This window comes from Equus przewalskii, chromosome 14, assembly GCF_037783145.1.
Source record: "Equus przewalskii isolate Varuska chromosome 14, EquPr2, whole genome shotgun sequence".
Classification (NCBI taxonomy): Eukaryota; Metazoa; Chordata; class Mammalia; order Perissodactyla; family Equidae; genus Equus; species Equus przewalskii.
Window position 1 is genome coordinate 77233185 of NC_091844.1, and position 27822 is coordinate 77261006.

The window sequence follows — 27822 nt, forward strand, 5'->3', positions numbered from 1 at the left end:
AATTCTGTTCATGCTCTCACCTTCACAATTTCAAAGGCTCAAAAGGAACCTGTCAATGAGACCTCATAGCAGTGACTGGGCTTGTTTCATCTTTCAGAGGTGAATGGATGCTGAAAGAAATTCAAGCAGTATTTGTGGCGCACATATTATTATGTTGCTTGCTATGTTCTAGGCATTGGGAAGAAAAGATAAGAGTCGGCTCCTGCTCTGTAGAATCTCACAGTTTGCAGTGAAATAGTTACAAAAATGAAAGAAATACAAAATAATGTGCAATGTGCTGTGACAGAGCTGCATATAAAGTTCAGGGATAGTAGAGAGAAGACAGCAATAACTGCCTGGGGCTAGAAAGAGGAGTAGAGGACTCTTCATGGAAGAGATGTCCTTTGAGACAAGCCTGGCAGGATGAAGAGGAATTTGTCAGAGAGAGGCAGGGAAACAGCTTGGGCAAGGCACAAATGTTTCCTTCATCTGAAAGGGTTTACGGAATGAGGAGAGGTAAAAGGAGGAGAGAGGGTTTTTTTCTGTTTAAGTTGTGCTAACCCAACCAACTGTTCTTGACCAAACAAGGCTCCATAGTCATTATTAACGTGCTACTCAGAAACAGCAAGTTCCAAATTCCATGCATGTATTTAGCTGTGTGGATCTTGTTTTCTTAGACAGGCTTCAAATCTTTAGGAAGAAATGGAGATTATGCCATCTTATCAGCTCTTTAAAATGGTCTTTCGAAAAGTGATTATATGCAAATCAAAGGCCATAATAAATGTTTATGATTCTACCAAGAAACTCACTGTGAGATCTTGAATGAGTCACCTATCCTCCCAGAATTCCAGTGCCACAAGAGCAACTGAGTAAGTAAGCTGATTGCCAAGTCCTTCCCAAGTCTAAGATTCCGTCTGAATCCATATGGAAAGTGTGTTTTCATGGCAGAGCTTCACAAATTTGGACTAATTGAAGAGCAGCGGTCATTTTGAACGAGTGAAAACTCTGGGGAAAACACTTTCAGTGAGCTTTTATTGCTTTCAAGTACTCCAAGGAACTCTAAATAGGCTAAACATGTGAGCAAGTGCTCTCATCACTAGATAAGACTCATTTTGAAATTCAGTTTCTCGTACATTGAAAAGTTCTCTGAATCTGCTTGGAATGTGCCAGGTTCTTCAAATAAATTCAATTTCAAATAAATTAAATCTATAACCAAAAATAAAATGTTCATTGGCTGAGCTAATCCCATTTATTAAAAATGTCCAAAGGACGATCATTTCCCTAGACATTATGGTTTTCAAATTAGCAGGCGATTACGGATAGCCATAGGCACTTTTAGGAAGTTTCACTCAAGAAGTACAGACCAACTGGTGAACTTAGTGTCTCATAAAGAAGAAAGTGTTCTTGAGGGCTCATGATCCCTACCCTGAAATGGAGATAAGACTCAGACTACCCTAAACACTCTCTGAATTAGCAGCACATGTGACTGACCATCCTTCAGGAACCATTGGTGAGTCCTGTCTATTATGGAAGTTGGGGCAATGATGGATTTTTCTACTGAATACCATACCAGAAAGGATCAAGAGACCATTTGGGGAAAGGTTGCAAGGATGGGGATGGAATTACAACCAGCAGTTGTGGGTTCTAGCCCTGATTTTGCCACAAATTCACTGCATGTCCTTGCCAATATCTCTCCCTCAATGGGCCTCAGTCTTCCCAAATATATAAAGAAAGAAGTGGGGCCCAGCTCTGCAGTGAATCTGAGAACTTGTGGAAAGGAGGATCCAGCAAAATTGCATTGGATTCATTCCTCCTGTCACATTCCCAATGGTAAATGTATTCATTTAAATGTAGGCCATGAGGAAACAACAGAGAATAATTCAGACATATCCCTGAGGTTGGTGTTTCTGTTGATAGAGATTTTCATGACCTTTCCAAGATCACACTGCAGGTTACTGCTAGAGCAGAAGTTTCACTGTTTATTTATGTACCAGGTGACCTGCCCGGAGATGTCAAGGTGATTAACTGGGTCCATAAAAGCCACAATAGATGAGGAGCAACTTGCACAAAGCAGATAGATGAACAAATAAATTTGCCCCAGTTGCTTTGGCCTTTACTTTTTATTCTCTTAGTTCTGTGCTCTACCTTTGGTTGATCTCCATGGTCTCAACTTAAAGCCAGCTGTAATCAAAGGTTAGCCACAGCAGTTCTCTAGAAACAACAGTGGTGACTGGTTGATATAACTGTCCACAGCTCCAGTGACCACTCCAAATATTTGTTTCCTGAATCTTACCCAGCCTGATCCCTGGAAGCTGTTGGTAGAAAAGTGTGCTATCCCTGACGGAAGAACATCAGAGAGGGCTCTCATCTCATCAGTTTGTAAGAGTTATGAGCTCTTGGGGGGTCGGATTCTCTGTAGAATAAGTTTTTCATGTTGTCAATTTGATTCCTCCACCCAAAATAGCAAATCAGCAGGAACAAGGGAAAACCAGGTTATGTCCTCTTATCAAAGAAGAACAAGAATAAATAGAAACCTTAGTTTAAAAAAAGAAAAAAAAACAGCACTAAGTCAGTGTCAAAGTTCTGGAACTGCATTTATATTTGATAAAAATAATGAAATACCCACCCCCCAACTCAAACAGCAAGTCAAAATTATAAAACAGAGTTTGAAATAACAGTGAAAGGAAGGAAATGCATAGGGAGAGACTGAGATGAAAGAATTGATGGAAGTTGGAACTAAATGAGGATGGTAGGTGTGGGTATCAATGAACAGATCATAAAACAAATTTATCCATTTAGGCATTCTTTAGTCTTGTCTTTATTGTGTGCCTACTGTGAGCCAGGCCTTCTTTTTCTAACTCTATGCACACATGGACCAGTTAACAAGACAGATAAAATCTTCACTCATGACCTAGTCATGGATTGAAGACAGCTATTAAATCCATAACCAAATAAATAAACAAGATAATTTCTGATAGTGAAAAATGCAATTATATGGCTAACATCAACAACACTGACAACACCAAATGCTAGCAAGGAAGTGGAGCAGCAGGAACTCTCCTTCATTGCTATTGGGGATGCAAAATGGTACAACCACTTTGGATGACGGTTTGGCAGTTTCTTAGAAAGCTAAACATAGTCTTACCATATGATCCAGCAATCACACTACTAGGTATTTACTCAGATAAGTTGAAAACATATGTCTACACGAAAACCTGCACACAAATGTTTATAGTAACTTTATTCATAATTGCTAAAACTTGGAAGTAATGAAGATGTCATTCAATAAGTTAATGGATAAACAAACTCTGGTGCATCTGTATAAAGGGATATTATGCAGAAATATAAGGAAATAAGCTACCGAGCCATGAAAAGGCATAGAGTAAATTTAATTGCATATTGCTAAGAAAAAGAAGCCAATCTGAATAGGCTACATACTGTATGATTCCAACTCTATGACATTCTAAAAAGGCAAAACTACAGAGACAGTAAAAAGATCAGTGGTTGCCAGGGGTTAGGGTAGAGGGAGAGATGAATAGGTGAAGCATAGAAGCTTTTAAGGGCAGTGAAACCATCATGCATGACACCATAATGGTGGATATATGGCATTATGCATTTGTCAGAACACAAAGAGTAAGTGTAAATGTAAACTATTGACTTTGATAACAATGTATCAATTGTTTCATCAGTTATAACAAGTGTACCACACTAATGTAAGATGTCAATAATTGGGGAGGCTGTGCAGGGGGGACAGAGAATAGTATATGGAAACTCTCTGTATTTCCTTCCCCAGTGTTCTGTAGTCTTAAAACTACTCTAAAAAATAGGGTCTATACTTTTTTTTTAAAAAAATGCAAGGATAAGGAATCACAATGATAAAATAAAGAATGCCCTAGACAAGAGCGACTCTGCTATCAACTGGGTCTTCAGAGAAGGGTCTTTGAAGGCGATCTTTCAGCTGACTGATGAGAGAAGCATTCCAGGTAGAGGGAAGAACAAATGTAAGAGCCCTAATGAAGGATCATACCCACTTCCTTTATACCATTTTATTCATTCACTCTGTGAGGTAGGCAACTCAGGAATTTTCTATTTTCATGTTTATGAAAATACCACTGAGGCTCAGGGATTTAAGAAAGTTATTAGAACTCAAAGAGCTAATTAGTGGCAGAAGACTCAGAGCTGGGTCTTCTCTGGACATGACCTTTGGGTGCCAGAATTCTAGTTAAATCCAACTGGCTCAGCATTCCGCAGCTCAGAACCCCTGAGATAGAGCAGCCTTTTAGCTACCGCCTCCCAAATGAGGAAGAGAATGGATGGTGCCCTGCCATGCCCCCTTCCTGCAGTTCTTCTGTAGCAAAACAGGACCCATAATCTTGTCCTCTGATGCCCAGAAATGTGCTCTTCCCTCCACATCACACTTCCTTCTGTGACTTAATCAAACTCCGTAACTTCTTAAAAAACAAAACACAGACAAAATTGTGCTCACCGCAGCATCTTTCATCTTACTCACCTGTGTCTTCTGAAGCAGTCTTTTTCCAAGTTTGGTCTCTATCAGAATTATCTGAAGAACTTAGTAAAAATACAGAGATACAAGCTCTATCCTACTTCTATTTAGCTGCCCAGGTTAGTTGAAATACTTGTCAAAGTTTGAGAAACAATGTTCTAAAGCAGAACTCCTAAAATCTCATGTGCTTATGAATCACCTCGGGGGCTTGTTATAGGGAGATTCTGGCTCAGTAGATCTATGTGTGGGCTAAGATTCTGTACTTCTAACAAGCTCTTAGGCTGTGTGGGTGTTGATCCGTGGAGCACACTGCATTTGCCAAAGGATCTAATACAGGACTATGACCAGTGGCAATGTGGGATCCTAGAATGAGTAACTCATCCTGGGTAGGTTTGACAGCATTTCCTACTCAAGAAGAAAGTTTTGCTTTTTAGTATTCTACTGCATCATGTGATATTTTAGATATTCAATGCACAATAGGATTTTTCTTCAGTTCCGCTAGAGAGACATGGTAGCACCTGTTGTTGTACATCAAGACAGAGAAATAAAAGCAGTGGCAGGTCCTTGACGTATTCATTCACAGCCACTGCAGGATGCATTCCTGTTTCTTCCACCAAATCACCCTGCAAGTAACTAGAAGCCATTTGAGAAAAAGTGGTGACTTTCTTTCCCAAAGCATAATAATCGTATGCATTCAGTGCATACTTTGTGCCAGACAGTGTCACGGGATTTAGATGCATTTGTTTATAAATATTAACCAATTTATTATATATGGCCCTTTATTTTGATTTTTAAAATAATGAAACGGTGAAAAAGAAAAATTAACTACTTGCCCAAAGGCACATAAATAGTAAGTGGTAGAGCCCAGATTCAACATCTGTATAATACAAAATCTCTGCTGTCAATTTGTCTGCCAATATCCACCAGATTATGAAAGCTTCTTTGCGCAAAGAACGGGCATTTCAGATATGCCATGGGACAAGGTCCAGGTGATGTTGATCATAGGGATTCTGGAATCATTGACCAATTCCTATTAGTGAATAATGTGCAGTTTAAATATTGATGACGATAAGTCTTAAATCCTTAATAAGAGTTTCTGGAAGCCCCTGAAAGTGTTGGAAATATCTGTGATTTTTATAGCGAAAATAAACCAGTGTGCAGCATAGGAAGGAATATTTAGTGGAGTCAGGAGACAAAGATTCTTGTCCTGACTCTGATCCCGGTTTGATGATTTTGAACAAGTCATTTTCCCAACCTCCGGCTCTGTTTTTGAATCAGTAAAATAACTGGTTGAATCAGGTCATCTCAACAATATATTGTGGCTTTATCACTGAATATAAAACATCTACTTCACCACTGCTGAATTAAAATAAAGTCTTGATCAACAGACTCATGATTTATTACAGAGTAGAAATCTGCTCCGTTATGACCTGTTCAAGATTGTGCAGCGACATGGTGGCAGACCAGGGACAAGGACCCAGGTATCTGCAATCCTAGTGCAGTGTTTGTCCCACACCAGGCCCTTGCAAAATGGTCACTTAATATTCATTTAGATAAAAAATGGAATTATCGAAATGCGGTAGGCTTTGATGGATAATCCTCAGATGGGGTGTGTTTGTAAATACAGAAACACTTAGATTTTTACATAAAATAGTAAATAGAAATTTCTAATAAATGAAAAGTAAATTTTAATGAGTAACGTGTATTTGATTCTACCAGTCAGACATCATGAGAGATGAGGGGAAGAATGGAAGAGCATTGACTCTGGTCACAGTGTCTGTCCTTTTGCCCCCTGTGCTTCAGTTTTTCCATCTGGCAAAGGGAAATATTGATAACCCATATGGTGTAAGGTTGTGGGAAGTGATGGGTTAGCGCTTGGAAAGCACTTAGAACAGCGCCTGGGAAAGGAGGCACTCAATAAGTACTAGCTGTTACCCCAGCTTTACAGATGAGGCGACTGAGCCTCACAGGGGTGTTGTGACCCCAGGAACTCCCAGCCAAGTAGGTAGGAGCTCGTTCTGAACAAAACCTTCTGTCCAGTCACTGAAGAACCTGGATTCATGGAGAAACCATACAGTTTAGAGCCAGAAGAGACCGGTACAAATCCCTTTTCTGCTTTTTCCTCAGCTTATGAATTGAACACTTTACTTCAATGCTCTGATACTCGTTTGCTTCATCTATAAATAGAGATAACAGCGATATCTATTCTACCAGTTGCTCATGAGAGCCAAACTGTCATGTTCTATTACAGTGTTGGTTATTGTTATCATCACCATTACCAGTCTAGCTGGGTTACAGAGTCGGGCTTGGTGAAATGTAGGTGTCCCCCAGACCCAGTGGCCATGGAAGGGACTCAGTAGAATGGCCACGCCTGTGCTGCTGGGTACAGAGGGCCCACAGTTCTAGTCTGAGACTGATCTTCAAAGCACAAGGAGAGGACAGCTCTGTTAGGCAGGGAAAGGGCCTCACAGAAAGGTTATAAAAGATCTTTGAGCTTTAAAGTAGCTCAAACCCCCTGACCTTACTGAAAGTCATCCGAGGCCTGCGTGACGGGGTCACTGAATTCCTGGGGTGGATCCTTCAAGATCTATAGACAGTAGTGGGGTCTCCAGTTAGTTCTCTAAGATGTAGAGTGATTTCTTTAAATGTAAATTTGGCCAGGCACCCCTTCCATAGAACACTTCAATTCATGCAGTGGTTCAAAGGATGAAGACAAAGCTCTTTAACGAGGGGTACATACACTATTGGCTTTTCCTGCACGGTCATGGTCCCACCTACCTCTCCTACTTGATCTGGCACCTCGCTTCCCCTGCCCCCTGCCTCTAGCCAGTCTGGCGCCTCACTTCCTCCAACGTAGCACCTTGCACAAATTGCTTCCTCTGAAAGGCGTTTCTCCTCCCCTCCTGTCCTGGTTCATGCTGCGCATCTCAGGTGAATCATTACTTCTTCAGATCTCAGGTGAATCATTACTTTGGCACCTTCTCAGTCATTCCTCCCCTGAACTCTTTATTAGGCCAAATCTCTTATTTTATGCTTTGTGGGTGCCACGTACCTCTCCTTTGTAGCAGTTATGACAGGTGGAGTTTTATATGCGTTTGTGTGATTATTTGATTACCGCCTCTCTCCTCTAAGCATTGTGACAGCAGGGACCAATTCTTCCTTTATTCTTTACAAATCAGAATAGCGTCTGGACATGGTAGTATTTCATCATCAATTGAATGTAGAAGAGCGTAAGAAGGAGAGAGAAGCCGAAGATGAATTAGGTGCCTGAGGTGGAAGGTGTTAATGGTCCCTAACATAGATAATAAAGAGCAAAAGCAATTTTAGAGGGTGCAAGAGAAAAGGAGTTACAGTTTATGTATATGGAGCTTGAATTACCTGGGAAAACATTCAGGTAAATATATCCAAAGGCAATTAGATTTGCAAATGTAAAACCAGAAAATATGTCTGGGCTGGGGATAGGGAATTGATAATCATTTGTGATGTATACATATGTATACACACATATATGTGATATGTGAGCAGATAAGCTCACCTAGAAAAAAATACAGAAACATTAATATAGTATCTCGGACAAAGAAGGTAAACACATCAATGTGCATAGCATGGCCAGAACACAATTAAGATTTATGATCAGTTTTTAGTGGCAGGTTTAAAAGAGACTTGGGTAGAAAAGCGAGGTCTCTGAGTAAGGGTGTCAGAATGAAGCAGAATCACAGACTCTATGTCCCAATGGCCGATGGACGAATAAGAAACTATAAACAGGGGCTGGCCCCATGGCCGAGTGGTTAAGTTCGCACTCTCAGCTGCAGGCGGCTCAGTGTTTCGTTGGTTCGAATCCTGGGTGTGGACATGGCACTGCTCATCAAACCACGCTGAGGCAGCGTCCCACATGCCACAACTAGAAGGACCCACAACGAAGGATATACAACTATGTACCTGGGGGCTTTGGGGAGAAAAAGGAAAAAAATAAAATCTTAAAAAAAAAAAAAAAAGAAACTATAAACATAAAACAATGGAATAAAGCACAGACAAAGCTCCACTGGCAGCTACCAAGTGAGGAAAGAGCCACAGTTTATGCTGACTCTTCTTCCTCAGACTCCAGTAAGGAAAGAAGGAAGCAACAACAAATCCTCAAACTATAGATCAGAGGGTAGGCAAGCAGACCAGGTGAGGCAGGAAAAGTGTCAAGGAAAACACATCTACATCAACTGAGCAAGTAGGGAGGCTGGACATAGGTAACAGAAATCAAAGGAAATGATATGGCAAATCTACAACATAATACGTATTTGAAAAATAACAAATTGTAGCATATAAAAAATAAAAGAAGAACATAGTTAGGAGGAAAACAAAGCTTGAGAAAGAGAAACTGAATCCTGTCAGGTGCTTGCAGTGCATAAAAACTTAGGAAAATGAATTCAAGGAAACATAAGCTCAAAGACAAGATTATTACAACTCTAAGGAACATACTAAAATCTAAAACATCCTTATGACTGATCTAATACATGCATTTAGGAAAAGAACAGACTTAGAGTAGTTAAATTACCCAAACTAATAGCATGAATAGAACATTTTAAAGGTCTAAGGGAATACAAAGGAAAAAGACAAAATATTAAAATAATTATGGGATGGCCCAGTGGTGCAGTGGTTAAGTGCGCACGTTTCACTTCGGTGGCCAGGGGTTCACCACTTTGGATCCCAAGTGCAGACATGGCACCACTTGGCAAGCCATGCTGTGGTAGGCATCCCACATATAAAGCAGAGGAAGATGGGCATGGATGTTAGCTCAGGGCAGTCTTCCTCAGCAAAAAGATGAATAAATAAAAGAGGAAGATAGGCAGCAGATGTTAGCTCAGGGCTAATCTTCCTCAAAAAAACAAATTAATTAAATAAAATAATGATAAGACAAATTCTAAGCATGAAAAATGGAAAAGATTCATCCTAAAGAAAAGAGTTATTTCAAATTAAAGAACTCTGAGATTAAGTAAGGACTTAATTTTCAGATGAAAAAACTACTCCATATAACAGAAAAAAATGATACATTTTAACTAAAAATAAGTGATATTCTGGATAAGTCAATGAGTTTAATGGGCAAAGAAAAAGTCTTCTTGTATTTAAGTGGAACGAAGCAGTTATCTAAGAGGGGAGACCCTGGATGGCCACAGAATTCTCCACAACAAATTTTAATATAATAAGATAATGGCTCAATGTCAATATTTTGAGGAAAAAAAAACATAATCCACAAATATATCCAGTCAGGTTGCCATTTAAGCACAAAGACAGAAATTTGCTAACATGAAAGAATGTAGGAGATATAGCCCTTACCATTCTTCTGAATTAATGACTTGACAATCAAAGCCGCCAAGAGGTAACAAAATAAAGAACTAAGGTATGGGAGAAACCATAGTAAAAGCACCAGAAACCCATTAAATATAAAATGAAGATTAAAAAACAGGAGGGATTATGAATTGTAAATAGAATATACATCTTAAAAAGCCTGAAAAACTGTAAATAAAAAATAGAAATTTTGAAATTGAGAGCAGAACTGAACTGTATAAAAGTGACTATCATTATGTGTGTGTGTGTGTGTGTGTGTGTGTGTGTAAGATTTCCCCTGAGCTAACATCTGTGCCAATCCTCCTCTACCTTAGATGCGGGATGCCTCCACAACATGGCGGATGAGTGGAGCAGGTTTGCACCCGGGATCCAAACCTGTGAACCCCAGGCCACCAAAGCCGAGTGTATGGAACTTTAACCACTCGGCCACGGCACCGGCCCCCATCCTTATCTTTCACATCACGCAATTCAATGGGCTAAAGTTAACTCATAAAATTTTTTAAAAATTACTACTGGAGTCAATTGATGATCTCTATAACATTTTTTCTTAGCCTTAGGGGGATCTTTTAGGAAATCTCTCTTGAAATGAAGAGACATTTATTTGTTTTACCAAATGTTTCCCTGTTTCAGAAATTCAGTTTCACTTTCTTTTATGTTTCTTAAATTCATTCAATTAAGTTCAATACATTTATTTTCAAACAACTGTTAGTGTATGACCTGCTTTTTATAAACGTAAAAATATTTTCATTGGTAAATCTTTCTATAGCTCTATCCATCATGGTTTTATCCGTCATCTATCTATATCTTCATCCTTTCCAGTATAGAGCAAGGTCTGAAAAGTTCACTAAATGTTAATTTTTTCCTGAGTTACAAAATTGTAGATGATTTACAGCTTTCTTCTTTTATTTGATCATATTGATTTTAATAAGAAATGGTACATTCATTTATTTATTCAATTTTATACAACAAATATTTGTTGAAAACTTGCTCTGTGATGGCATTATTCTAAGCAACAAGGATAGCAAGGGACTAAACAAATATTTATTTCCATGACACTTATATCCTAGTGGGGGAAATACAACAAACAGACAAATAACTAAAGTATCTGTTAGTTGGGATCTAGAATTTAAATTAAACTCATTATTCAAATCAGAAGAAGGCCACCAGGGAACTGGAACATATTCAAAAGATGATCATTCAAGGCAATTTACTTGAATTAAGAGCATTAAGGAGAGTTGAAAAATCTGAGAAGGTTTATATTGCAAAAGAAGTAGTAAATGTTAGCAACTATCTGAAGAGCCATCATTTGGAAGAAGTAGAACTTGGCAAACCCGAAGAGCAGATTTCAGATCATGGGTTGCAAGTTAGAAGGAGACAAGGTTTGTCTCACAATTAAGAACAACACAATAATTACATCTTTTGGAATATGTATTAGCCTGCCATGGTAATGGCAGGACTTCTTAGTCAGTCATAAATAGAATCAAAATTGGGGGGAAAAATGGTACAAGGAACTCAAAAGCCTTTTGGGCATTGCTCTAGAGAATACACTATACACGTTTTCAACAGATTCTGTTCTTTCATTAGGTAACTCCACATTCTGTCATTCATGGACACGATGAGGAGAGGAAGATTTCAATAAGTTATGTTGGTAGTTACATACAACTGTATCTATGCAAGTATTACCCTATAAGAGTTGTTCATATGCCTAGGATTTATGGTGACACGTTTATGTATTTCGGAATTAACAGAGAGACAAATATGTATTTTTCTGTTTTAAAGTGAGTTAAAGTAAAAATTCCACCCATAGCTGAACTGCTTACTCATTCCCTGTTAATTAAAGGGGTGTAGAATGACTCTGATTTTCACTAATAATTTAATGATTTAGATTTTGCTAAACATTTTTCCTTTATTTTTAGCTGTAGGTTTCAAGAGAAAGCTTATTTTTAATAATAAAAGTAATTTAATCATTAAAATAGTCTGTTCTTTGCTACAAGTCAAATTTCATCTTTGGAAATAATTGCTTTCATGTTTCTAGTCCCCCCAAAACAAACTCATAAAATACTCTATAAAGTAATAGGGAATTCAGATTGTTGTGTTCAGACTTATTCATGAAACTGCAAAAAACCCAACTTCTAACATTCTTTCTCCATCTTCTCATTTACTCTAAGTGAAAGGAAACAGAAGGGTCAAGAGTTGGAGCCTCATCTCTTGGCTTCCAGGCCAGGGTTTTGCCTGTCATTCCTGACCAAGAATCTTAAGCCACCTGAACGGAATAGAGTCCAGTGGGAGTGAGAGGAAGCTTTGGATTTTCTCATGATCAGTGCTTGGAGCATTAGCCTAAAGCTCATTTCTTCTCCCTTCCAAGGTGCCAGCAGAAGGACTGTACAACCAAAAAACTAGTCAAATGGGGATCAAAAAAACAGCTTCATTAATGTCCAGGAGGCACATGATGGCCCAGACTATACTCTTACTACCATTCATGTGTGGCTCTCTGAAAAAAGCTGGAGTGGAGAATATGATTGTTCCTCAGGGTGATGTGGGTTCTACCCGCCTCATACAACATCTGTACAACAGGCACAGTCAGTCATACAAAGGTAGCGAGAGGTCCCTGGCCCAAAGCTCAAATGCAGGTCCCATCCTGTCTCATGGACAAGGGCTGAAGGCCAGCTTTGCACTAATCATTGTCAGGGCAGAGGGAGGAGAAATGATAACCGCACTCGAAAAAGAGCCACTGCTGAACTGTGGGCAAACGGAAGTCAAGCTCAATGACCCGCCAGCCTGAAATTCAACTCTGAAGAGCGGCACAGTTGAGTGTAGTGAGAGCAAGCCTGGGAGGAAATAGCTGACTTGCTCCCCACATCCCTGTTTCATCATTGAAGTGATGGCTTGTCTGAGGAATTATCTCTCAGGAAATAAAAACGAAAACAAAAATGCTAGCTTTTCAATAACAGACCTTTGGAATCTCTCCAAAGTGAGAAATTTCCAACCAAACAGGTGCAGTTTTTAAGAAAGTTTAGTTCTGCCTGGAAGGAGCTTATTATACATGCAAAGAGGTACACAAAACCTTTTTACTGTCTTTAGAAAGCATGTTGCATTTTGAATGGATCATGAGGGCATTTTATAGAGCGTTATGAAAGAGCTGTGAAGGAGGCTGGAGAGAATGGCGGTATGGGTTTACTAGCGAAGGAAACGTGTTAAAGCTAACCACGTGGTCAGCGCTGTCCAGGTGCAGTGGGGAGCACACGGTGTGCGGTACATGGGCCCTCATCTTCTGTGATTATAATACAGTAAGGAGACAGACATTTGTCTGGGAGCTGCTAATGGAAAGCAAACTAACATAAGTGTTGAATTATGGCACAAGTATCATGGTACAGGGAAAATTGTGTCCAGAGGAGCTAGTAAGGCTTTTTGCTGTTAGTGGTGGGAATCGGAGTTTAAGCTTGAGAAATCAGAATTATAATGGTGAAATGGATCGAACTGGCTTGAAAATGCTAGTGAGTGTCACTGCTCCCTTCCCATTTCCAGTGCAGGAGGAGGATCCAGCTGGTCATTGCTGCATGTGTGCTGCATTATGGGTGAACTCTGCTGTCTATTTTGAACTCACTTCTGTAGTTATTGAAAAGCTGGCAAGGAATTTTAAAAACATTTAGTCCAACTTACCTCCTTTGTCCCCTGGGTATTTTAAAAATGAGGAAACTCGTCTAGAAGGAGAAGTGACCTGCCCGATGTAACCAATCATTTAACATGAGAGCTAGACGTAGACCTGGATTCTTTCTAGATAAAATTCTTAAGATCTGGATGAAGTCTTTTCATGATAGGAGCCCTGAATCCATGTTGGTCTTTATGCTACAAACCTCCACCTGTCATTTGGAACCATGCTATTTTTATTCCACTACAAAATTTCTCATTTTCCAAAGTAAATAATTTCTTAGTGAGCAGAGCCAAAACAAAACCCTCCCTGCTTTGAATCATGCTGGCGTGGCATGCACAGTGTGGGTTTGGGTTTCCATCAAAGGCATTTCCCTTTCCAGCTATAAACTCCCTTTTTCTTCCCAAAACTATTTCATTGCTCAGTCCAGAAGTTCAGATGTCAGAGTTTGCGAGAAATATGGCTCTGGGGTGTAATCAAGCCAAAAATTTTTCTCAAGGAGAAATGAAACCTAAGTTAGTAAGCTGTGAAAAGACTTATTTCTAAAGGATTTACTTTCCCCCAAAGAGATCAGGAGGTTCTGTTAGGGGCCTGAGTTTCTCCTAACATAAAACTTCAAAGGGATCAATTACCGACACTCAGAGCTGCTACCTCGTTTTTGTAGTTTCAGACTCAGTATTTTTAGCTTTCGGATGCCTTTTTTCTTTTTTTTCCCCCTTCGAGCTATCGGAGAGCAGTGTGGGGGCACCACAGTCAGCAATGTGGAGCATCAATCAAGAAAGGCCTGCATATACTCTTTTCTGCCATCAAACCATTTTTTCCCCAGCTTCCTCGTCAGCTGTCAATCTTCATGTTACACAATGAAATTCAACACATGTTGAAAATAAAAGAGACTGTCTACATTTCTCCACTTGTTTTTCGAAGAAAAACACCTGTACATATATTAATCATAATGAGCATGTTCATAATTATGAGGATAATGACAACACAGCTAACATTTATGTAGCTTTCTATGTGTCAGGGGCCAGGAAAAGGTTTTTATTCGTTCGTTCCCCAGATAAGTGATGAGTGCTGGATGTATGCCAGGCAGAGTCTAGGACTGAAGGTATTGCCCTTTTGTGGAGCTTACATTCCAGTGAAATCCTCCACAGGAATTCCCTCATTTATTTGCATGAAAACGATCATTTAGTCCCTACCCTAAACTTTGGATGCAGGTACAATTATTTATTCAATTTTACAAGAGAGGAAACTTAAGTAAGTTAAATATTGTAGCCACGACTCCAAAGTTAGAATGAGATCAAGCTGGGATTGGCTCCCTGGCATAGGATTGCACAACCTATGCCCTGAACCACATTATGTTATTGAATCCTCCGTGTAATCTTTCCTTGTGATTACACCAATCAAGATATTTTGTATAAGGAAAGTAGAGGTTACGTTACTCTCCCCAAACCCCACACCTGGGATTTGCATTCAGGACTTCTCCAGCTCAATCCACTCATTCTTCCATGCACATGTTTCGCACACGTAGTGGTGTGCACATACACACACACACACACACAAATGCAACCTCTTCCTCAAGTATGCTCTTTTCCACCTGAACAGTAAGGGTCTGGCGGAACACAAATTCTTTGTGAAAATGGCGGGGCTATCATTTATAAACGAGGAAAACAACCTCCCTCTTGTAACCTTCACACCAGAGATTCCATTTCTGCATGTTATGCTGTTAAACTGAAGTATAGTAGGGTTCATTTGTTTCTGTTTACATTTTTAGATTTTTCTTTAATCCTATCCTTGTTGATTTCATTGTATGTTTTAATTTATAGAGCATTACCTTGTTTCTAAAAGTCAAAACTATGCAAAACCAATATATTCAGAAAATGTCTTTCCGCCGTCATGGCTTCCACTCAGCTTTCCTTTCATTCCTTGCAGATAATCAGTTTCACTGTTTTTTGGTTCATCCTTCCTGTGTTTCAGTTTGCAATAGTATAAGCAGATATATGTGTCTTACGTTACCTCCTTTCTTACCCCAAAGTTAGCATTTTATATATACTTTGTGTTTTTTCATTTAACAATATATCCTGGATTCACTTCATATCAGTCCATAGATACCTTCCTTATTCATTTTTACAGCTGTATAGCACTCTATTGTGTGGATATAACACAGTTTATTTAACCAATCTCCTATTTTGGGGCATTTATGCTGATTCTAACATCTTGTAATTACAAATGATGTTGCAAATAATAACTGTATGCAAATGTATTTTCCTATTGTTGGACATGTATTATCAGGTAAATTCTAGAAGTGGATTTCTGGGTTAAGGGGTAAGTGAACATGTAGTTTTACTAAATATTGTCAAATGTCTGTCCGTGGTTATACTGTTTTCATTTCCATCAACAATATATGAGTGACTGCCTACAGCCTTGCCAATAGTGTCTTTTATCAAGCTTTTGAATTTCTTATTAATGTAATTAGTGAGACAGGATATTTTAGTAGTTTTTAATTTGCCTTTCTTTTATCATGAATAAGATTGGGTATCTTTTCATATGTTTAAAAGACATTTTATATATTCTCTGTGAATTTTTTAATGTCCTTTGCCCATTTTGGGTCTTCTCCCCACCAATTAAAGTATTCATATTTTAGTAATATTAGTCGTTTATCAGTGATCTATACAACAATTTTTTCTCACAATATATCTATTTCTTGTGGCTTTGTTTATATATTTTATCACGATTTAAAAAATTATTTGTCGCCAAATATCAATTTTTTTAAAATTGATGCTGAATTCTGTGTCATAGAAGCCTTTCCTTATACTCAGGTTATAGAAGAATTTTTCTTCTAATACTTGGATAGTTATATATTTTTACATTTAAGCGTTTGATCTATTGGGATTTTATTCTTACATATGATGGGAGAAAAGGATCTCAATTAAACTATTTTCAAAAGGCTATCCAGTTATCCTAACAGCATCTACTAAAAACTCTTTCTTTGCCCCATTGATATGAGATACTACCTTTTTTATATACGAATATCCATACATAGTTCAATGCGTTTCTGCACTTGCTATTTCATTCCATCGGTCTTCTGTCTATTCATGCATTAGAATGTTTTAGTAGACTTAGCTTATGTTTTAATATCTGCTAAAACTGGTCCTCGTTCCCTCATGTCTTCTTCTACAGTATTACTGTGACAGTTATTGTATGCTTATTTTTTCCCATATGGATTTAGTATCAATTTGTCTAGCTATAGTAAAAAAGCTTGTTTGTGTTTCTATGGGGATAAATTAAAATTTCCCTGAGTCAACTCTTAGTTTCCTGGAGCCCATCCTTTAATATAGTCCTCAGAAAAGAACTCAAGAGTATGGTGTTCTTTGGGTTCTTACACATTCAAAAGTAGCTTTCTATAGCCTTGTTACTTGAATGATGGTTTGGCCTGATTTCCTTGAGTTGCTTATAAAACTGCCACTGTAGCATTGCTTTATATTTGTTCTTGAGAAGCTTGATGGATACATGGCATAGGTTTGTCCAAACGCATACCATACCAAGAGTGAACCGTAATGTAAACTGTGGACTTTGAGGGATTATTATGTGTCAATGTAGGTTCATCGGTTGTAACAAACGTACCACTCTGGTGGGGGATGTTGATAATGGGGAAGGCTGTGCACGATTGGGGCCCGGGGGGGAGGTGGAAATCTCATATCTTCCTCTCAATTTTTCTGTGAACCTAAAACTGCTCTACAAAGTAAAGTCTTAATAAAAAAAAAAGTCACTCTGGTTATTAGAACCAAGTGGAGGCAGATATTCCAGTGAGGATGCTGTTAGTAATCTGAGAGCTGATGGAGGGTTAGGTCAAGTTTGCACTCAAGGATATAGCAAGAATATTCTCAGACAGCTGATTAAAAAATCTAGCACGTTCTATGCATCAATTGTTTGAAACGATCATAAAATAAGTTAAATTTAGTAATGTATCTCAGGGGGTACCTGCACTTTCAACTTATATTTGATTTTCAAGTGACATTTCTCATGAATCACATATCAGAATTGGAGAGAATCTCAGTCGTTCAAACTTTATAACTGTAATCAGTCATCTTTAGTAGAGCTTGGAGAGAAGAGGGACCTGGTAAAGCTCATCACAAATCTGAACAGTTCAGTTATAAGCTAATTATCAGGTTGAACTGGGCTTCGCTGAGGAGCTGCTTGACAGTTTCAGAATAAGTTGTGCCTGTCTTCAAATTCCAATCAGGCTCTTCCTGCCTCCAATTCTGCCTCCTTCATTCTAGATAAATGCTGAAATTCTCACAATGCAATATAGAACAATACTTGATAAGATTTTGTCAATTCCCTACTTGGAGCCAGAGAGCTGGAATAACTAAGTTTGAAACTGTGTACAGATTGTACAAACCTGTCTTGGAGAGAATTGAAAAATCAGATATTCTTTATGAGATTTTTTTCTCTTCTGTATTTTTAACTGGTGATTCAATTCATTCTCTAGAGTAATCATTTGAAGTTTAGCTTTCACCAGCACCTTTTCTATTCTTTCCTCTTAATTTTAGGCACATTCGATTAACAGGCGCAGTAAGGTTTTAGTATTTAAAGATGTGCTATGGTGAATAAGGTAGAAGAAAAGGAACTGAAATTGTAAGGACCAATATAAGGGAAGATGATGCAATAAAGCTGGGACAGCGTGCACCGCCCTGGATGTTGGATATGGGCAATTTATTTCGAAAGTCATAAAAATAAATCCATATCCAGGTTTACGCGGTAAGATTGTTTCTGGGACTTTATCCTAAGGAAATAACTTAAAGGCAGAAAATGGAGAGAGAAAAAAAAACTATAAGCCCGGGTATATTTAACTATAAGCTCTGGTGAAGGAGGTGGTCCTGGGCTCCACAGTGTCCCAGCCAGATTTGGATGTGAAGGATCAGGGAATGAAAGAACCCATTCCTAAAATTTCTTTCTTTGCCCATATGACTGGGGACTCCTACACAGTGTTTTTGAGGGCACTTCAAGTATATCCTCCTTCTCAGCAAAAGGTATTCTCAACTGCTCTCTGATGCTCAAAAATTCTTTTAAAGTATTGAATGCCTTTGTTTTTCCAGGGTAATATAGAAAAATACACATTCTCATCAGCTGGAAGAGAACACAACGATGTACCTGCCTATTGGCCTCCCTTCCTCACTCACTCTCTCCCTTTTTATTTCCCTGCCTTTTTCCCTCCCTCCATCTCTTTCTTACTTCTCCCTAAATACATTGATCATTCCATGTGTTTTAAGCCCTATAATTATTACTATAAATACACAGATGAATAAGACAATTCTCTTTCTCTTAAAGAGTTCAAAATCTAATAAAGAGGTGATGTGAGCAAAAATGTTGGAGTTAAGAACCTCTGAATATTCCACCCTCCTTAAAAGCAAGTTAAAAGACTAGCAAAAAGATTATAATTAACTTTTTTTTTTCAGAAATCTGGAGAGTAACCAAAGGCTTATAGCAACCTGGGGAACATTATTCAAGAAAAGCAGCTGAATTTCAGGAAGACCAGGGGGATTTGTGGTCATCCCCCTGTCCTAGTCCCTGTCACCACTCTCCACTTCCATAGTAGCCTTGAAAAATGAAAGCACAGCACCACAAATTCAGAGGAAATAAGCATGTACCCCAACATGGCCCTACCCGCTGGCATGTGCCATACTGATTGTGAGCACAATTAGAGAGCCAATCTTTTGTATCAAGAGTTGCATCTCTCTTCAAGTCTCTTAAAGATCCCAGGAGGAATAATGTTAAATACAAACTTCAAAGTGATTAAAACCCATTAAATCATTCCAATCGACTATAAGGGTTGGAGTCAACATGAAATCATAATGCCTGGGAATTATGACTATCAGAAAATAGGAGAAAGGTGTTCATTAGGGAAGTTTCGTATGGTGCAATAGGTTATCAAGGTGTCAATAAAGTGCCTCGGATTTGGGGTATCACTTTAATGGTGCCACATTGGCTAGATAACAAATCACCAAGGAGCCAACGTGAAGCCTTGGGTTGGTTCAGAGCTGCCAACATTTATTGTACAGGCTATGGAATAAGAATTGAGTGTACATGTCATACCATGGTAAATAGATGCTATACGACTGACAACTGGAGAAGAGGAGCAGGTGTGCAATAAGGTGAGTCATGACCTCTGGAATAAAAAGAGGCATGAGGTAAGTAGAATGACAATCTCAGTTTGCTCAGGACTGAAGGGGTTACTGGGCAAACCAGGCCAAATTGATTAAGCTAGACGTAGGTGACCATATGCAAAGAACAACAGTATTGACAGGGTTCCCGTAGGGGAAGGTAAAGTAGAAGAGTGTAAAGAAACACCAAAGAGGTTTGTGTGTTGTTGTCCTCCTATGTACGGAACAAGAGCTGGGTGCCTGAAGACTCGTTCTGCCTTGACTGGATTTGAGCTCCATGGTCAGGCTCAGAACAAAAGGAGGAAAATCTTCTCTGAGACAATTACTTCTGTATATGAATTGCCTATATTCCTTAACAGCCCCCACCCCTAACATCAAAACCAGGCCTACCTGGGAAGTTATCTGCCCAGAAAGGAGGAAGAGGTTGAATCCCAGATGTGTGGTGGATTCTGTGACTCTTAAGTGGAGGGGTAAGAAATACATGCTTTGGGCCCAACCTGTACAGAAGCTAAATATCTAAAACTATACTCCAGAGAAGAACTTTGGAAATAAATAATTTCATGTAAATCTGGAAATAGAACTTCGTTCATTAACAAACACTCCTAGACGTCCTTCTGTGTGCCAATCACTGTGCCTACCCACAACCCACATGGAGAACTCTTCTGCCCAAAGACTACACTGAAGTTTCCTCCTGGGTGTCCACATTTCTTACGAGTTGACATGTCCCTCCTTCCCCACTCAAATAACACCCAGGGTAGGTATTTGCAGCAGGGTGGGAATTTGACCGAAGACCAGTGTGTCCGATGGTCTGGAGTTCAATCTCTGTACAATGACCTCATTCACAAACTTGAGCTGGATAAATTCAATTTCCTGTTTCATTAATTTAAATTGGAACTTCCAAGACAATTAGCCAGCTAATCCAGGAGGAATTGAGGCCAGAGGGACCATGATGGTTGAAGTAAAACATAGATACTGGGGGCCAAAGCCATGAGGACATGAGGAACTTATATCTTTCTTTTTCTATACATTTGAAAGGAATTGCCTCTGTTTACTCCATCCTACTCATCACCCTTCATGTAATCCTCAACTCTGCAAAGTAGATATGAGGAGTGCGATGAGGAAACCTGAACTTCAGAGAAGTTATTAACTTTTTCAAAGCTACACAGTCAGTGAAAACTTGACCCCAGTTTGGTTAAAGAAGCTTAGTTCCAGTAGTGCTCACTTCTTGCCTCCCGGCAAAATATAGAATTATAAGAATATTGAGAGTAAAATGACATTTAGAAAACAGTATGTATTTTTTTAAGTCAACAGGAAAAGCTATTTTAATCTTTTGAATAAGCCTTAGATCTCAATAAGTCCTTATGCTTTACTAATTCACACTATTTGGGGGAAAGGCTGATTATAATTAGTGAAAATAGACATTTTGTCCTATTTTTATAGAAATGAAGTTTTGTTACTTTTACCACTTGAAGTAACTGGAACTAGTGTAGTCAATGTCCTTAGGGGATGTAGTTTAATTCTTGAGTGGGAATATTAAGTGAGTGTATTAAAGGTGAACTAGGATGGGGCTGGCTCAGTGGTGTAGTGGTTGGGTTCACACAGTCTGCTTCTGTGGCCTGGGGTCTGTGGGTTTGGGTTCTGGGTGCAGAACTACACACCACTCATCAAACCATGCTATGGTGGCATCCCATATACAAAATAGAGGAAGATTGGCACAGATGTTAGCTCAGGGCCAATCTTCCTCAGCAAAAAAAAAAAAAAAAGAAAAAGAAAAAGATCTAAGACGCCCAAAACTATCACCTTGATGAATTTAACAAGCAATAATCATGAATGATGTACATATACATGCCAACCTGCTACTGCTTGAATTTCAGGGAGCAGAGAGTAGAGGTAATGGGAGTTTTCTGGCTCATAATAGTAAACCTAATATTTGTGAGCATTCACTATGTTTCAGGCACTGTGCTGTGTACTTTACATGCTTTTATTTTGTCCCTTATTTAATCCTCACAACAACTTTATGTCATAGGTATTACTACCTTCCCCATTGTACATATAAGGGAATTTAGGCTCAGAGAAGTTAAGTAACATTTTCGCAATAACAAAGCTGTTAAGTGACTGAGCTTAAATCCCAAACCCAAGTCTTCCTGCCCCCAGTCTTCTATGCTTAACTACTGGTTGATATCCAAAGGTAGTAAGATTTTTTTCCAAATTCTACTGGAATCAGTCATTTCACCTTTGTTCCATAAAAAGTCACTGGTTCTGTCTACCTGACAGTGAATTTACTAAGGGTCTAAGACTCTGGGTCATTGTGTCTTTTTTTCGTTTCCTAGCCCAATTGCTAGTGTTCTAATTTGTTTCTTTCTTGGAGAAAAGCAACAGCCTCCTAACCGTACTCCAGGCCCTCGGCATCAAACTCTGCATCTATTCTCCTTACAGCATCCAGAATCATCTTCAACTGCCTAAAACCCTTCATTACTTTCTTTTTTTTTTTTTTTTTCAGGACAAACTCTAGGCATTTTTGTGAACAAGAACTTTTATTCTCAAGCGCTGCTGACTTAGCCAAGAGCATCCACCCCCTCCTTGCCCTACACTTGACATTTTCGCAAGACAGAGCCTCTTGTGTTTACTTGAATATCTGTCAGCACTTTTTACTCAAGCTATTCCCTCCACCTAGAAATACATCTCTCCACATCCCCAAATTCTTGCAAATTCTGAAGATTCAGCTCAGGTGTCAGCTTTCTCTAACCTGTGGGCTATGTTAAATGTACCTCTGCCCTGCTCGCTCATTAACCTGTGCTACACATTGTCCCAGGCCTTATGACTGGTAGGGCAATGATGCCTTTACTCACTTGTCTCTCCCATGTAAGTTGCTTCATTCATCTTTTTATCCACAGTGTTAACTCCGTACCCAGCACAGAGTAAACTTTCAGGTAAGCTTTGCTCATATGGTGTTGAACTGAACCAGAGAGGGCGCTGGTCTCAAACCTGGCCACAGCACTTCATGGTTTTCAGCACTGTTTGTTGAGAGATGATTCTCCGTGGTGTTTCTACAAGTCTTCTCTCAGCTTCTGTTGCAGACTATGCTTCCAAGGATGTCCATGTAGCAAACAACGTCCAAAGATAGTGGTACTATCTCATTCTAAGACAGAGGGCAGATCTGTTTCCTTACCAGCATCACGTATCTCCCTCTGGGGCAAACGTTGGGGAGATTTGCTAGCAGCCACTTTATAAGACTGGGCATCCTGAGCTCAGGTTACTCAGCAGTGACACAAATCCAATACGTGTAGCATCCACTTGGGTCTCTTCGCATCACTATGTGGGACTTGGGGAGCAAGAGGAACTGATGAAAAACTTAAAGCTCATGTGGCCTGTTGTGCTGTGAGTAATAATGTCCTGTGTCTCTGACCCAGGAATAGCATTTTTACTGCCAATATCTACGAAATGGTGGCAGGTTCACTTATTAGCTTTCAAGGAGGGTAAAATTTCAGACGTTCCACAGTTCTTTACAGGGTTGGCCCACAATGTGCCAAATAGAAAAGTAGTTCCCCTCCAGAGCTACAGACATTTTACAGTTGCCAGGATATGATTCCAACTCCTTCATTTTTATAGAGACCCAGAGAGGTGAAGTAATTTTTCCAAGGTTACATAGCTTATTAATTGCTGTATGGAAGGTGACTGGAGTCATGCAAAGAGGATGAACTCTGAAATCATTTCAAATCACAATATTGTTGCTTAATAGCTTCAGCTATTTGTTTAACCTCTCTGAGCTATGGCTTACTCATCTGTAAAATGTGGTTAATAGATCTATGTCAGAAGGTTGTTGAGAGGATAGACTCAAAGGGGACAATGTATGAAGTTGCGTAGTGAGACAATCTGGGGTCTAGTCCCCTTTACTTCCTGTGCAAGTGCACAAATAAAACTTAGGCCTGCTGGGGTTATCCAAGATTTCTGGGCCCTTCTTGTCTGTTGAAACTCACAGAGTCACAAAGCCTTCTTTCTCATTACTTCTAGGTTTATTCTACAGGCCCCCATTCATTCCTCAGGAGTAACGCAGAAGGGACACTGACCAGCACAGCAGAGAGGGAGGTGTTTAAAATGGATTCTGTGGGTGTAGAGCCACTGTTTTCCCTGCAAATGGTCTAGGTAAGACTGACTGTGGCTGAGCCTGTTTTCCTCAGCTTCTATGACTCTGAGTGATTTAATTTCTCTCTGTTTCTTAGTATAAATGAGATTAAACAGATAAATTTGCCTAATAGAAGTGTTAAATGCATTAATTAAGAGCTTTGATATTCACAGCATTTCATTGGCTAAAGCCCAGTGTGAGGGGAGCCCATACTGAGTTTCAAGTGTGTTGTTTCATCACAAGCTTCTTTCTGCCTGTTCTGAATGGAGAGGTGACTCTCCTCAGTTCTGAGGCACGTCCTGCTGTTTTCTTCTAGCGAGAAACTTGATCTCAATCAACTTTGAAGGCAGATTGGTTCTGTCTGATAGTGGAATTTATTATCCATGTCCAAGATGGGAAAGAGGTAGAACACATACCACCGAGGTTCTTTTAAATCTCGTGGCTGTGAGAAAAGCCATGACTCCCCAGAACTCCCAGACTGAGGCTCTACTACCATTTTCTGTGCAGCTTACCCCCGAGAAGGTACTACTTTTGTTGGAATTTCTGCTGAAACTCTGAAAACAGCCAGCTAGTCTAAAAAATAGATCTTCCCATGTGGGAACGTAAACATTTTTCTTCCTACTTTAGGAGGGATGATGACAAAAAAAATTAAGTTTGGCCAGTTGTCCATTTATGCCCTTTCCTGGGCAAACTCCAGTGGCAAGTGTCCTCGATTGGCATAGAGGTTTTAAGGTGGTCCATCCGCCAACATGGGATAATTAGAAAATCCTGGAGGCCCAACCCATGCAAGGTCCTTGAAGTGAAAAAGAGACGTTCGAAATGAAGTTCTTCCCCTTCGGAAGCTTGCAGTCAAGGTGATAGAAACGTGACATGAACATGATAGATCAATCGACGCCACGTAGAAGGCTTTTGTAATTGCCAATGATTCTCTCGGATTCTCCTCCAAAGGGGCTCTGAAGATGAGGGAGTGACCCCAAGTGACAGGGAAGAAGAGGGGTAGAGAATATATTTTTCTCATTAAGGGCAAAACCTGTATTATTTAATTCAGCTGTTTTTACAGCAACAAACACTGTGTGTAGTCCATAGGAAAACATCAGAGAATGTTTGCTTATTTAAATTGAAAGGAACTGAATTGAAACATTAAACCTTTGTGAGTCATCTAAATGGAGGAGGAGACATACTCACTGTTCTTTTTTTTTAATTTTTTTTTTAAATATTGGCACCTTAGCTAACATCTCTTGCCAATCTTCTCTTTTCTTTTGCTGCTTCTTCTCCCAAAAGCCCCCCAGTATATAGTTGTATATTTTAGTTGTAGGTCCTTCGGTTGTGCCATGTGGGATCCTGCCTCAGCATGGCCTGATGAGCAGTGCCACATCCGCACCAAGGATCTGAACTGACAAAACCTTGAGCCACTAAGCAGAGTGCAAACTTAACCGTTCCGCCACAGGGCAGGCCCCTGTCACTGTTCTTTATAAATGTATGTTAACATTTCTCAAGATAACTTTCCAGCTTGTTCTGATCACAGAATGTGAGAGCTTAAGGCAAGTATGAGGCTGAATTAGATGAGTTTCCAGGTCCCCTCAAACTCTAGGTGCAGAATTTTGATTTCTGTGCTGCTTGCCCTGCCCCCCATCACCCAAGAAGTCTCTGGCTGTTTTTACCTTCCTCTTATTTCTCTGTGACTTTTGCTTTTGTGGACCACAGAAAACCAGTGTCCTGCAGGAAGACAAAATGTCTCTGTCCTTTTGAAAGTTGCCTGTGTAGGCTGTGGCTTCAGACTTTATTCTGGCCCAACTCCACAATGCTTGGTCAGGCCCTACTTAGGGGTAAAACTCTGAAACTGGTGAAGCTTCTCAGAGTTACCTAGAGATTCCAGTGTCCTCCTCCTCATCAGTCATGACACTCAATTAAGTCTCTTTAGGCTTTTTTTCCTCGGCCATGAAATCATCCTACAGTAAAGGCTGAAAAACGAGAGGCCACAAACTAAAACCATTCTGCAAATGGGTTATGTTTGGTCCTCATACAGGGTTTTAAAAAAATAGAGTTAATTATGAATATTCATAAATCTAGAGATATCACTTAAAATCAGAACTTGAGGCTTCCTAAAGAGTAAATAAAATTGAACGTATTGTGACCCTGGACTCATCTTCCGTCTGGGTAAGTGTTGGCCAATGCTGAACAGCAGCCATCTCCTTTGCATGAGATGTATGCTTTCCTAATCTCCACAGATCCTTCCAGTCCCTAATGTCCCCTCAGCAAGGTTGGATGTTGATTTTAATTGGTTGTAATGATGAGTTGCTGTCTTCTTATAGTAAAGTACAGAGGAAAGTAGAATAGTTCTTTTATGCACACTTCTACCAAAAGTGGGAAAACAGAAGATGGGCAGCAAACACATATTTAACTAGTGCTTCCAAAGTGTCAGTGATTAATCTAAGTACACAGGGTACAGCAGGGAATAAGAAAGAAATATGCTTGTGGAATTTACACTCAGGTGGAAATTTACAGACAATAAAACAAGTAAACCAATAATTAAGATTCTTTGAGGGAACAGAAGAATGCTATAAAGAAGATAAAATAGAATAGAGTGAACAGAAGAGGAAACGTGAAGGGCATGACGTCAGAAAGGGAGGCAGGGGACAGAAAGATCAAGAAGCAACTTGACAGGATAGAGTTTGCATTATTTTCTAAGTGCAAAATAATCTAAATCTCCCACTAGCAGCTATTGTGGAGTGTTAAGCAGGAACAACTAGACCTGATTTGTGCTTTGAAAGATCATTGTGTTTGCTATGAGAGAAGGGACTCTCGGGGCAAAAACAGGCAAACAAATAGTTCAGGGAGATAGAGTGGTGGTTGCGCTAGTCTTGTGGAAAGGGAGATGATGAGAAATTGTCATATTTAAGGTATGTTTTGGAGGTAGTGGCAACAAGGCTTACTGCTGGATTGAATTTAGGGTGCACAAGAAAGAGAAAGATGACAGTGAAGTTTTGGGCTTGAGCAACCAGATGGGAGAGACAGGAAATGCTAAAATGGGATTGGAGGCAGGGCTGGATGGGGAAAGAAAAGCCAATTTGAGGAAGAGTGAAAACATTGTCACAGTTTCAGCCATATTGGGACAGAGATGATGATTACACAGCAAGTGTAGATGTTGAGTAGGCAATAGGATATCAGAGCATGGAACTTAAGGAAGAGATTTGGGCTGGAGGAATTTAGTGCCTGGGATTAAATGAGATTACCTAGGAAAGGATGTAAATAAAGAAGAGAGAAAAGACATAGGTGGAGAAAGTATTCTTGGGTCACCTCAATACTTAAAGTGGAAGAGAAGGAATATACATCAAAGGTGGTTGAGAAGAAAGAGACTCTGAGATAGAAGGAAAACCAGTTGAGGACAGTTTTATTGAAAGCTATGTAATCAAATGTCTCAAAAAGTAAAGATCAACTCAGTCTTAAGATGCTACTGAGAGTTCAAACAAGGATGGCCGAAATTGATTATTGTCTTTGGCAAGATGTAATTTTCAGTGAAATTGTTAAGAGCCATCTCAGTGGTATAAAGGATAGAAAAGCCTGGAAGTGGGATGAGGAAGTAATGTGAAGAGACAACATGGGGGATGAGTATTAACCATTATTTTGAAGGGTTTTGACACTCAGAAGAACAGAGAAATGTGATTGCAATTGGAGTGCAATTTTGAGTTTAGAAACACGTTAATATGCTGCTGAGAGTGATCCAGTTAGAGAGGAAATTCATAACATTGAAGTTTGGATCTATAGAAAGTAAGATGGGATGCAGTTGGGGTAAGTGGAGGGTTTGGACTCAAATGAGAGCTTACTTCTTCTATTGTAATAAGAAGTCAAAAAAGTAAGTCCTGATACCATGGTTTATTAAGCTGGTCCTGTGAAAATGAAGTAGATTTCATTTGAATGCTCTCTTTTCTTTATGAAGGTGATCAGCTGAGAGTATGAGTGATTAGTCCTTAGAGCTTTGAAGAGAGAAAATGTGATGTGAAATAGCCATCTTGTAGAATGGAAGAATGAATTCAATAGAGAAATGTAGTGACTAGCAGTATTGAATGAC

At 39.4% G+C, this 27822-nt stretch overlaps 1 long non-coding RNA gene across 1 annotated transcript in view; it reads left to right on the forward strand.

The window, feature by feature from the left end:
- The window catches only part of LOC139075818 (uncharacterized), a 103697-nt gene that overhangs the window by 67608 nt on the left and 8267 nt on the right, over positions 1 to 27822 (forward strand). Inside the window, exon 3 of the long non-coding RNA XR_011526687.1 lies at positions 23642 to 23773. This is a non-coding gene — a long non-coding RNA (uncharacterized lncRNA). The remainder of the gene's footprint in view (positions 1 to 23641; positions 23774 to 27822) is intronic.